A 14,535-nucleotide genomic window follows, 5' to 3' on the forward strand; every position below is an offset into this window, starting at 1 on the left:
TTATCATATCTTACAACATGTTACATAATCTACTGCAAACCTAACGGTTTCTCCCCTCCCTGGGTGGGGAGACGTCTTTCCTGTTATCAGTTTCACAGTGGTCACAAGCTGTCTGTTGACAGTTCTTCTTTTCCTATGCACACACTCTCGCCTATATTGCTAAATAGTAAAGTCTTATCTTGTCCTATGATTCAAATACATTTCACTCCATTATACAGTAACAGGGTGGAATATGTTTAGTCATTACCTTAAACATATAAATGTCTATATCAGTAACACATACATAATACAGAACATTATTAGTCAAGGACTGAAATAAATACATTTTAAATGTCACACACAGCCTACATATCAGTACATACAATATCTAGGTCTAATAAATAGTGCAGTGCAAATTACAATGCAATATAAAATGGCTGTCTCTTACTCCCTCTCCACCTGAATTCAATAGCAAAATCATGAATAACATTAATCCAACTTTTTCATTCACCAATTAATCAATAAACAGGCAGTGAAATTAAGTAGTTTGACAAGTGTTCAAAAGTCAGTAACAAGTCTTTAAAACAGCTTCATAGACACAATTGCTCAGTATGGCAAGTTTTCAGGTTATAAGATCAATTTTAACAAATCCACTGTCTGCCCTCTCAATATTACACTCACCAGCTCTATGAAGACACTTTGTCCTTTCCAATGGAAAACACAGGGGTTTCAATACCTCGGGATCTTCATAACACCAGATCTGAATAGCCTTTTTAAGGAAAATTATCTTCCACTCCTGGATCGAATCAATAACGATCTCCAAACCTGGATCTCCCTCCCAATTAGCTTAGTAGGAAGAATTAATGTAATCCGTATGAACGTCCTCCCTAGACTGAACTACTTATTTCAGATGCTCCCATGCTATCTCCCAGTTTCCTTCTTCAAAACAACTAACCAAAGCATCACCAAATTTATATGGGGCAATAAAAAACCTAGGATCATGTTCTCCACTCTATTGAAACCTGAATCTAAAGGTGGTCTTGCCCTTCCCTCCCTTCAATTGTACTACTGGTCTGCCCAAATCCGCAACATGCTAACATGGATCACAAACAGACAAGAGTCAACGTGGATTCAGATAGAAGCCCAATCCTGTGGTTCATTGCCCTTAAGCTCAATTATATTCATTAATAACTTTAGTGAAGTGGGCAACATAGCCAAAACCTTTGCGATTTACAGCACCCTACTAGCGTGGAGGGACTGTAAGAAATACCTGGGCATTTCCTCCCAAATATGTTCTCACTCGCCTATATATAGTAGGCGACCCAGACTTGCCAAAAGCCCTGAGGGATGCCAACTTTAATCTTTGGCATACTCTAGGAATCAGGACCTTTTCAGACCTATTTCATCAGAAAACCACTACACTGAAATCCTTTCAAGAGCTCTGCAGTGAATTTGATGTGCCAAGATCCCATTTAAAAAAAAATATCTTCAAATTAGACATGTAATTTCCTCATTTACCTCCAAGAGGATGTTTAGAACTCAGTTGAATGAAGTTGAAACCCTTCTTGTCACAGCACAATCCATTAAAGACAAAATATCTTACATCTCTAGACTCCTTTCTGAGAAAGAAGCTCCTCCTTTACTCCTTTGAAAATAATCTGGGAAAAGGACCTTGGTCTGACTATCAGTGATGAGTTATGGGCTGAGGTTTGCGACAGGGTATACTGCTCCTCTACCAGTGTAAAAATGAAAGAATCTAATTACAAATTTTTGTACAAATTTTATTATACTCCTTTGAGACTCCATAGAATGAAAACAGATATGTCTCCTAACTGTAAAAGATGTACCTCTGAAAGTGGAACCTATATGCATGTATTTTGGAGCTGTAGGGAGATTGCCAGATTCTGGCAATCTGTACATACTGCTGCACAGAAAATACTAGAGGTACAGTTTGATATGACCCCGTGTATCTATCTTCTTAATGCCCAGCAGGACTTTGTTCTTGATCCTGACAGAGAAAATTTGCTTATGACTATTACATACTTTGCTAAGAAATGTATTCTTCTATTGTGGGCCTCTAATCCCCCCCCTACATTTAAAATGTGGATTGACCAGATTGTTGACTTTCTCCCTCTTGAAAAGCTCACTTATGACCTCCACAAGAGACAGCCCAAGTTTGATAGACTCTGGTCTCCACTATTCAACTATATTTCAAACTGGACAGAGTGAACGGGGTGACTAGGGAAATGCGCAGATACATGTTGTGTAAGGTACTGTAAAACCTAAAAACTAATTATTGGCCCGTCGTCTCAGCGAATGCTTGAAATAGCTGATAAGAACCTTGATAGTGCTGCTGCAAGTGTTATATGTTTTTTTTGTGTTTTTATTTTAATTTAGTTTTTGAGTACGTGTGCGTATGTGTGTATGTGTGTACGTATGTATGTATGTATGTATGTATGTATGTATGTATGTATGTATGTATGTATATATATATGTACCAAGGAAAATATATAGATTAAGAAAAATAAATGCTTTTATTTGACTTTATCATTCATTTTAATTTTATTTTAATTTTTTCAAATGTATTATTATTTTTTGACTTTTTATTTTTTAAAGCCTGTCACATCTGTGAATGTGGAATGTGTTTTGTTGGTTGATTGAAAAACAAGAACTTAATAAAACTTTAAATTGAAAAAAAAACAAAAACCGCTTCAAATATATATTTATTTTCTAAAAACCTAGCTAACATTAGCTACGCTGCATTGATCCAAGATGGCGTAGCAGTCAGACGTCTTTGTCCTTCGTCTTGTCGTGTCCCATGTATATATCTTTTTCTTTACATATCTTTTAAAAATATTTTTCTAAACCTCAACTTCAAAATACTCTCCTGCAACCCACCTCACCCAATGTGGTGTGGATCTGTTTTTTCTAAAGTATTTTTATTTACCTCGGAACCGGAATCCCCCAACATAAACTAGCCAGCTCACTAGCTACTAGCTAGTAGACAGCTAACCACTGCTAGCGGTCATCGGCTAACCTTCAGCTCGAAAAGCTCTTGCCAGTTTGTACAATGCAACTCAAACCAGAGAATACGGGACCTATTTTCTCTCCAAATCCCTGGATTCCTACCGCAAGCTTGGAACCGTTTCACTGGATCATCGCAGCTAGCTAGCTGCAACTTGAGTGACTACCCCTGGCTAACGTCTGTCCCGAAGCAAGCAGCAATTAGCCTGGAGCTAGCCCATGCTAGGCCCATTCTTCCGGCTAGCTGAAGAGGCCCATCAGCCACTCCTGGGCTACAATACCTGGACCCCTTCTACTGTCGGTATGGGGCACGGAACCCCGCCGATCCTTCACGACTGGACTACCGACGTAACCTGCTCGAGGGGGTACTCAACTGGCCCCTACGCCACGACGTCCCATAAATGCCCATCTGCTAGCCGCGGCCCACTAGCTGTCTAGAGCATATTGGACTGTTAGCTGAATAGATCCATTGGTCAATTTCTTGGGCCACTATACCCATTTTGCCAATTGGACTTGGACACCTCTGCTCCTCGGAACCCTACTAATCCACCACGACTGGTCTATCGACGTCACCAAACGCGGAGGCTAAAACAGACTTTCCTCCATCGCGACGTCCTTCTAAGGCCCTTCTGCTAGCGTGCTAGCCCCAGCCTGCTAACTGTCTGAATTGCCGTTTCTCCAGCCAGCCCAAACACTCACTGGACTCCTATGATCACTCGGCTACGCATGCCTCTCCCTAATATCAATATGCCTTGTCCATTACTGTCCTGGTTAGTGATTATTGTCTTATTTCACCGTAGAGCCTCTAGCCCTGCTTAATATGCCTTAACTCACCATTTAGTTCCACCTCCCACATATGCATTAACATTAGAAGCCTCCTCCCTAAGTTTGTTTTATTCACTGCTTTAGCACTCTGCCAACCCGGATGTCCTAGCTGTGTCTGAATCCTGGCTTAGGAAGACCACCAAAATCCCTGAAATTTCCATCCCTAACTATAACGTTTTCCGACAAGACAGAACTGCCAAAGGGGGCGGTGTTGCAATCTACTGCAGAGATAGCCTGCAGAGTTCTGACTTACTATCCAGGTCTGTACCCAAATAATTCAAGATTCTACTTTTAAAAATCCACCTTTCCAGAAACAAGTCTCTCACCGTTGCCGCTTGCTATAGACCACCCTCTGCCCCCAGCTGTGCCCTGGACACCATGTGTGAATTGATTGCCCCCCATCTATCTTCAGAGCTCGTGCTGCTAGATGACATAAACTGGGACATGCTTAACACCCCGGCCATCCTACAATCTAAGCTAGATGCCCTCAATCTTACACAAATGATCAATGAACACACAATGGTACAACCCTAAATCCGTAAACACAGGCACCCTCATAGATATCATCCTAACCAACTTGCCCTCCAAATACACCTCTGTATGTTTTCAACCAAGATCTCAGCGATCACTGCCTCATTGTCTGCATCTGTGATGGATCTGCGGTCAAACGACCACCCCTCATCGCTGTCAAAACACTTCAGCGAGCAGGCCTTTCTAATCGACCTGGCCCGGGTATCCTTGAAGGATATTGACCTCAATCCGTCAGTAGAGGATAACTGGTTATTCTTTAAAAGTGCCTTCCTCGCCAACTTAAATAAGCATGCCCCATTAAAAAAATTTAGAACCAGGAGCAGATATAGCCCTTGGTTCTCTCCAGACCTGACTGCCGTTGACCAGCACAAAAACATCCTGTGGCGTTCTGCATTAGCATCGAATAGCCCTCCTGATATGCAATTTTTCAGGGAAGTTAGGAACCAATATACACAGGCAGTTAGGAAAGCAACGGCTAGCTTTTTCAAGCAGAAATCTTCATCCTGTAGCACAAACTCCCAAAAATTCTGGGACACTGTAAAGTCCATGGAGAATAAGAGCACCTCCTCCCAGCTGCCCATTGCACTGAGGCTAGGAAACACTGTCACCACTGATAAATCCACTATAATTGAGAATTTCAATAAGCATTTTTCTCTATGGCTGGCCATGCTTTCCACCTGGCTACCCCTACCCCGATCAACAGCCCTGCACCCCCCACAGCAACTTGCCCAAGCCTCCCCATTTCTCCTTCACCAAAATCCAGATAGGTGATGTTCTGAAAGAGCTGCCAAATCTGGACCCCTACAAATCAGCCGGGCTAGACAATCTGGACCCTCTCTTTCTAAAATGATCTGCCGAAATTGTTGCGACCCCTATTACTAGCCTGTTCAACCGCTCTTTCGTATCGTCTGAGATTCCCAAAGATTGGAAAGCTGCCGTGGTCATCTCCCTCTTCAAAGCGGGAGACACTCTAGACCCACTAGAGTAACTGCTATAGATCTATCCTACCCTGCCTTTCTAAGGTCTTCGAAAGCCAAGTTAACAAACAGATTACTGACAATTTTGAAATCAAATCAAATTTATTTATATAGCCCTTCGTACTTCAGCTGATATCTCAAAGTGCTGAACAGAAACCCAGCCTAAAACCCCAAACAGCAAGCAATGTAGGTGTAGAAGCACGGTGGCTAGGAAAAACTCCCTAGAAAGGCCAAAACCTAGGAAGAAACCTAGAGAGGAACCAGGCTATGTGGGGTGGCCAGTCCTCTTCTGGCTGTGCCGGGTGGAGATTATAACAGAACATGGCCAAGATGGTCAAATAATAATAATCACAGGCAGAACAGTTGAAACAGTTGAATTCCACTGTACTTTCTACGCTATGCAATCTGGTTTCAGAGCTGGTCATGGGTGCACCTCAGTCACGCTCAAGGTCCTAAACGATATCATAACCGCCATCGATAAGAGACATTACTGTGATGTCGCTCTTGCTGCTGGTGATACTCTGATCCACCTCTACACAGACGACACCATTCTGTATACCTCTGGCCCTTCTTTGGACACTGTGTTAACTAACCTCGAGACGAGCTTCAATGCCATACACCTTTCCTTCCGTGGCCTCCAACTACTCTTAAATGCAAGTAAAACTAAATGCATGCTATTGAACCGATAGCCCGCACCTGCCCGCCCGTCCAGCATCACTACTCTGGACGGTTCTGACTTAGAATATGTGGACAACTACAAATATCTAGGTGTTTGGTTAGACTGTAAACTCTCCTTCCAGACTCACATTAAGCATCTCCAATCCAAAATTAAATCTAGAATCGGCTTCCTATTTCGCAACACAGCTTCCTTCACTCATGCTGCCAAACATATGAGGGTAAAACTGACTATCCTACCGATCCTCGACTTTGGCGATGTCATTTACAAAATAGCCTCCAACACTCTACTAAACAAATTGGATGCAGTCTATCACAGTGCTATCTGTTTTGTCACCAAAGCCCCATGTACTACCCACCACTTTGTCCTGTACGCTCTCGTTGGCTGGCCCTCGCTTCATACTCACCGCCAAACCCACTGGCTCCAGGTCATCTACAAGTCTCTGCTAGGTAAAGCCCCGCCTTATCTCAGCTCACTGGTCACCATAGCAGCAGCCACCTGTAGCACGCGCTCCAGCAGGTATATCTCACTGGTCACCCCCAAAGCCAATTCTTCCTTTGGCCGCCTTTCCTTCCAGTTCTCTGCTTTCAATGACTGGAAGGAACTGCAAAAATCACTGAAGCTGGAGACTCATATCTCCCTCACTAGCTTTAAACACCAGCTGTCAGAGCAGCTCACAGATTACTGCACCTGTACATAGCCCATCTGTAAATAGCCCATCCAACTACCTCATCCCCATACTGTATTTATTTATTTATCTTGCTCCTTTGCACCCTAGTATCTCTACTTGCACATTCATCTTCTGCACATCTACCATTCCAGTGTTTAATTGCTTATTGTAATTACTTTGCTACCATGGCCTATTTATTGCCTTAGCTCCCTTATCCTACTGTATGTTTGTTTATTCCATGTGTAACTGTGTTGTTGTATGTGTTGAACTGCTTTGCTTTATCTTGGCCAGGTCGCAATTGTAAATGAGAACTTGTTCTCAAATAGCCTACCTAGTTAAATAAAGGTGAAGGTAAAAAATTAATAAAATTGATTATGGTGGGAGTTGGCTAGCTAGCTAACTATCTTTCCCCCAGCAGTTTCAATTTATCTATCTAGCTAGCTAATGGCATTTATAATCAACCCCATCAATCAGGTGGATAACTAACCATCATTCGTTTTTATTTAATCTGATCTTTCTCAGTGGCTGTAGGTAACGCAATAGGACCTTGAGCGTAATTCCTTTTCACAAAAAATATTGAACACAGACAAAAGAGATTATTACTTTCAAGTAGATCGTTTTCGTTTAATTTACTTCATCCTCTCTTTCTCATGTGGGGGGCTAATTCCTGAGATTTGATTGACGGAACAATCCAGCCAATGATTAGGCTGTTGTGGTTTTGGCAGAGGGAAATGATTGGTCAGGAGTAAAAGGTGCTGCCCCCACAGTGATAATCATATTTTCACTAGCAAATATCTTTCCACAAAACTGCAAGTGTATTTTTGATTCACAGCAGAATATTCATACTCGGAAATAGATTTGTAATAATTCTGAAAATAAATTATACTTGCAAATCTTATTGAATGTCTTCAAATGTCAAATTACACATTTGCGAATCAGATTTACAACCACAAATCTCAATTTGCGACCACGAAATTCAAAATACAAACTCACGTAGTTCTGTCATTATAATCCCATACTTTGCACGCCACTGGAGAGAAAAGCAGAAAAATATGCCAATATGCAAATACTGAAAACCTGGCAGACAATAGATAAACATGTAATGGAAAGTTAGATTTCAGAGAGGGCTCTGCTAACTGCGGTTGATGGGGATTCAGTCTGTGTCCAGGGATGACGTTCCAGCCAAAGAATGCTGCAGATTTCGGTTCAGACTACATTAAACTCAAACTGAGAAGCCAGTTTATTAGTAAAACTCCAGTGATTGGAGTTTTACTCATTTCACAAGAGAGCAGAAACAAAACGTCAAACCCCAGGAAAGGTGGGCCCTAGTGAGTGTATGTGGTTTTCCTATGCTCTCATGTCCTACCCATCACAAGGATTTCACTGGGGGCCCAATGCAGAGATTATAAATAAAAATATAAATCAAACTATCTGAGATTGCTGAAAAAACCCCATAAAAACTAGCTGTTCTTATTCTACCAAGGTACACACAGCATCCCATTTTCTCTCAAAACATTCCTTCCAACTTTGCAAATGGGATCATTACTGTATCTGACTCAGTGTAGTTTCCATATCTCTGTCCCCTCACTCCCTCCCATTCTATCTCTTCCTACTGTCTGTAAAAGCATCATGTCATGGTTTTCTTGAATTTCTCTCCAAGTGGGAGTATTGACTACATGGCATGATACTGATTAGACCAAAATGGACGTCAGCCAAAAACAACTTCCACCATTATAAACTCATTATCATAATGTGCTTAACCTGTGAAAACAGTGAATGAAGTAAACTTCCCATCGTTTGTGATGAAATATAAATTAGATAGTGGGCACTGGGCATTCAAATATCTATTTTGCACTAAGAATAATTTGTGAAGTGGAAAGAGTTTGTGGGCTGGATTGCAGTTGCAATCACTCACCACTCACCACGAATGAAACACACTCCTTTGTTCAACTTGCAAGTTTTTATAAACCTAATCAGAGAATGGGACACAGACGGCCATTGTAGAGTAGCGATACCTTCCAAGGCCAAGTTGGAAAAGCATATTCACCGATTCATCCTCATGTCACTACCATGTTGATCATTGCTGATTGCTGACTGACTCAGCATGTTGTCCATCACAGGATAATATGAGTTGGCATGGCTTCCTTCCGTTAGGTCTGCTCCTTGAACATGTCACTTCATCTGCATGTATGTAACACTTCTAATTCTAAAAGTACGTACAGTTGAAGTCGGAAGTTTACATACACTTAGGTTGGAGTCATTAAAACTTGTTTTTCAACCACTCCACAAATTTCTTGTTAACAAACTATAGTTTTGGCAAGTCGGTTAGGATATCTACTTTGCATGACAAGTAATTTTTCCAACAGTTGTTTACAGACAGATTATTTCATTTATAATTCACAATTCCAGTGGGTCTGAAGTTTACATACATACACTAGGTTGACTGTGCCTTTAAACAGCTAGGAAAATTCCAGAAAATTATGTCATGGCTTTAGAAGCTTCTGATAGGCTAAGTGACATCATTTGAGTCAATTGGAGGTGTACCTGTGGATGTATTTTCAAAACACCTGAAGGTACCACGTTCATCTGTACAAACAATAGTACGCAAGTATAAACACCACGTGACCATGCAGCCATCAAACCACTCAGGAAGGAGACACGTTCTGTCTCCTAGAGATGAACGTACTTTGGTACGAAAAATGCAAATCAATCCCAGAACAACAGCAAAGGACCTGCTGGAGGAAACAGGTACAAAAGTATCTATATCCACAGTAAAACGAGTCCTATTTCGATATAACCTGAAAGGCCGCTCAGCAAGGAAGAAGCCACTGCTCCAAAACCGCCATAAAAAAGCCAGACTACGGTTTGCAACTGCACGTGGGGACAAAGATTGTACTTTTTGGAGAAATGTCCTCTGGTCTGATGGAAAAAAAATAGAACTGTTTGCAATTCACAAAATAGATAGCATCATGAGGCAGGACAATTATTCGGATATATTGAAGCAACATCTCAAGACATTAGTCAGGAAGTTAAAGCTAAAGTCTTCTAAATGGACAATGACCCCAAGCAAACTTCCAAAGTTGTGGCAAAATGGCTTAAGGACAACAAAGTCAAAGTATTGGAGTGGCCATCACAAAGCCCTGACCTCAATCCCATAGAAAATTTGTGGGCAGAACTGAAAAAGCATGTGCGAGCAAGGAGGTCTCCAAACCTGATTGTTACACCAGCTCTGTCTGGAGGAATGGGCCAAAATTCACCCAACTTATTGTGGGAAGCTTATAGAAGGCTACCTGAAACATTTGACCCAAGTTAAACCATTTAAAGGCAATGCTACCAAATACTAATTGAGCATATGTAAACTTCTGACCCACTGGGAATGTGATGAAAGAAATAAAAGCTGAAATAAATAATTATCTTGACTATTATTCTGACATTTCACATTCTTAAAATAAAGTGGTGATGCTAACTGACCTAAGACAGGGAATGTTTACTAGGATTAAATTGTGAAAAACTGAGTATAAATGTATTTGGCTAAGGTGTATGTAAACTTCCGACTTCAACTGTATATCTGTGGTTCTGTTGATGTCTAGTCCATGACGTCAACTTCTATGTCATGCTTTTGACTGCAGCAGTACCTCAGCAAACAGTCCTGAGCTCAGCGTCTACAGGGGCAGGAAACAATGAGAGAGAGAGAGAGAGAGCGAGAGAGAAGGAAAAAGGGGTGAGTAAGAGAGAGAATGTGTCAGTGTGTATGTCAGAGAGAGAGAGAGAGAGAGAGAGAGCGAGAGAGAAGGAAAAAGGGGTGAGTAAGAGAGAGAATGTGTCAGTGTGTATGTCAGAGCGAGAGAGAGAGAGAGAGAGAGAGAGAGAGAAATGCTGTGTTCCAGAAGGCTCTCTAGGTACACATGGAAACAGATCTTTAAACTACTCCCAGCTTCATGCCTTCATTCTCCCGCTCTTCCTTTAGACTTGTAACATTCTGAACCCCTCCTAAACCTTCTTAGATGTCTAGCATACACAGCTACAGTCTGGAAGCTAGAAAATAAATCACTTTTGTATGCTTTAAAATACTTTTATCATCTCAAATTTACCGTAGGTGGAGACTGCATTGCCATTTATTTAAAAAATGGGTATGGGTAGGCGAAAGGGGGAGGGAAAGAGGTGGAGAGACACTAAGACAGTGAGAGTAGCCTACCCAGCCTTTATTGCCCCAGGACCTCTGAAGAGTAATGCATTCCAAACAAGCTATCACAGTATGTTTTTATAAGATGCATTTCCTGTGGTCTGAGCATGTTGGTGTTGGCCAACTGTCCTATTATAATAACAGTGGATGTCGCCTGTGTAAAGTGATTTCCCATAAGCACAATGATGACTGTGTATAGTGCAGAGTTTTAGGGGTGTTGGGAACTAGCTTTTAAACTTGAAAATATGAAATATCCTTATTCATGGTACCGAAGGAGAGGGGAATGTATGATGTTCACATTCTACCAGGATATGTTATTGTCACACATCAGGGATCCTATGGGAGGAGAAGAGACACAGTCTGGTACGTGTCAACATGACAGCCGTGAGTTGGGGAGGAGTGAGCACTTTGGGGCAGAGGTCAAGTTAGATGAAGTGAGAAAGAACATATACCACTAATCTGCTGGTTAGCAACAGGGGTGTATTGGCTGTTCAGATGTGTAGGAGGGGCTCAGCATGGGAGAAAGGGTTAAATACCAGAGCTTGTGTGAAAATGTTCCTTGTCTTATGCAACTGTATGACCAATGAGTGAATAGAGTTGGTTTAAACTATACTAATTGTCCGTGAGGTTCATTTAGAAGTGGGACTTGAACCAGTGACCCTGTGGTTATAGCAAATGCCTGTACCATAGAAGTCCAGCAGATCTCGTTTTGTAGGTTCCTACAGTACCTTCACTCTGTCAGGGCAGGTTGGCCTCTCTGTGGCATATGGATCATATCACTATCACCAGCTGCAAACAGGCTGTGATAGACATTAGGCTTAAAGAAAGTGTTCCCCTTTTCGGTCTAAAGGTAGCAAACCTGTGACATTTAGAATAAATACTACTATAGCATTTGGGAACTATGGAGTAACCAATCTGGCTTTGGTTGGCCAATGACTGCTGGAACAACCCTCTGACCTGATCTTAAAAACTGCAGTGTTAGGGGTGTATGCTATGCTGTATGCACAGTTTACAAGGAGTGTGGGAGAAGTTTAAAACATTATTACTATGCAAAAGCACCTCCAATTGCTTGTTAAGTGTAATTTGTCTACCCTTTTGAAAAGGTAAACTAATATGCTCAGAGGCCTCAGGGTTAAACATGTTTTTATTTTTTAGTATTATTCATTTTTTTAACCTTTATTTAACTAGGCAAGTCAGTTAAGAGCAATTTCTTATTTACAATGACAGCCTACCCCGGCCAAACCCGGACGATGCTGGGCCAATTGTGTGCCGCCCTATTTGACTGAGATCCAGTGCCTTAGACCGCTACGCCACTCGGGAGCCCACGGTTTTAATAGTGCCTGCCTCGCTCTACTCCACCCTAATAGCCCACTGCATGAGGTGAGGTCTCCTTTCAGGACTACAGACAGACAGAACTGGTGGAGGCCCAATTCTTTCCCCATAAATGAATTGACGTTTGTTACAGTACCAGTGGAATGCATATCAAGCCAAATATAGTAACAAAAACAAAAAACTCTCATTGCTTGAAAATGAAGACAACACTATGAGAAACCATTGTGTCTGGCTCTACTGTAGATAGAAGCAACAGGTGCTGTCTGGTTGGATCTCAGACCGGTCTCTCTTGTCCTCCACTCTGGCTTGGCTCCAGGACGCCAAAGCCTCTTTATTAGAAAAAACACGTGAGCGTGACGAATGGGTTGGCGCGCTCTACATCTGTCTTTATTTTCTTTGAAAACACATCCAGACAGATCTGTTAGTAGCGAAAGAGCGAGACATGGTGCACCTGGAAAGAAAAATGATGAAAACAACAGTCAACATTTACATCATTTAGCAGACACTCTTATCCAGAGCAACTTACAGTCGTGAGTGTATACATTTTCAGACCTTTTTCCAACCCACAACCCTGGCGTTGCAAACTGAGGCACAGATGGTCTTCAGCCTAACGGATGTGAACGGGCCTGATGTCAAATGTGTTAAGGTGTTCCATAGCAGACACTCTCTCTAACCTGCCTGGCTTCTCTCCTCTCGATTACCTCTCCTTCTCCGGCAGAGGAGAGGTTTGAGCCACACTACAGCTCCGTCTGTTTGTCTGGTCTACCCATGTGCATGACTGAGTCACATATTCCTGAACTGAAGGAAAGACGCCCTCACAACAGGTCAATAAACTAGAGCGGCAGTGACACATCTGGCAAACAAGCCAATACACTGGAGTTGTGCTTAGGGATGTAATAGTGGAGGACTGGCAACACTCAGGTCTTTATAGACTGTGTCCATATTTAGCCACACAGAAGCTGGTTTGGAGCTGTGAATCTGAAGTGAAGCAGAGAACCCAGCCTCCCTTCAGAGCGTGAAACACAAATGGCTCAAATATGCAGAACTGGAGGAGATATTTACTTATTTCATCACACTTTGTATAACCCACAGGCCATCACATGGAAGCCATCACATGGAAGCCATCACATGAAGGGACAATGGGGAGTGTAAAGTAGAATGACAACAATGATATGTGTAGAAATCAGGGTTGGGTTCAAATCCATTTCACCTCCATCAGTTCAGGAGATCATTTTAGCCTCTATAGTAAGTGTGAAGAGACAGGACAGGTCAGCTATGTGTGATTCACTGATGTGGGGTTGAAATACACACGCGATGGCTAAATGTCTCATCTTTCCACTGTACAAAATGTGCAGGGTTGGGGTTCATTTAGGAACTACACTGTTCTAGTGTGAAGAATAAATTCCAATTTAACAGACTGGAATTGAACCTGGCACCCTGAACCCTTGTACAAGTCTTAATTACACTGTCAAAGGACGCCCTCAAGTGGTAAAGCTATAAAACGAAGAGAGAAACCCCATCACTGCTGAAGCTTTAGGGCAGGGTTCCCCAACTGACAGCCCGTGGGTGGTTTCATTTGGCCACAAAGTTTTCTGAGCAAAAATAAATACAAAAGAAAAATCTTATATTTTTTTTAATTGTTGGACATGACTGTAAAAACGGAAATCAGCTCCAAGTTATTTTAATTTAAGAAAATTGTTCCCAAGTATTTCCACGTATAATACAGAGACACGTGATCAACAAATGTAAGCAAGGTTTGAAATGATGTTTTAGTCAAATATTATATCCATTTGGGATTCTTGTGGTCAATTTGCAGTCTACAAATGATTTGTATTTATGTTCCGGGCCCCCTGACCATGCGCTCAAGAAAAGAAAAAAATAATAATCAGGCTATCTGCTTTAGGGGGTGTGTCTATGTGAGCACAGACGTTGGCGTCCTCTAGCCGAGTCCTGCTAGGAGCAAACTGAACCTGTTCGTGGACGCCTTAACAATCCATTTCTGTTGTTGAAGCGTGAATAGGCCTAGAATCAGTAGTATCTCCACAAAACTGGGGAACAGTCTAGACCAGAGGTTCTTAAACCGTTTCAGCTCGAGACCCAAATGAAAAATGTACTGTCCTTGAATGACCCAAATGAAGAGGAAATGGTGTGTGATTTTAAATGTTTACTCATAACTCACTATCCACCTATCACATGCTCAGGCCCACTTTGGGTCCCAACCCAAGCTTAAGAGACCCTGGTCTACGCAGGTCACTTAAGTGTTTCTAAAAATAGCATTGAAAAAGGCAAACTGAGAATAATAAATCGCAGCACAGAGACAAAATAACAAGCAAATGGC

Source organism: Oncorhynchus nerka, linkage group LG13 (genome assembly GCF_034236695.1).
Source record: "Oncorhynchus nerka isolate Pitt River linkage group LG13, Oner_Uvic_2.0, whole genome shotgun sequence".
Classification (NCBI taxonomy): Eukaryota; Metazoa; Chordata; class Actinopteri; order Salmoniformes; family Salmonidae; genus Oncorhynchus; species Oncorhynchus nerka.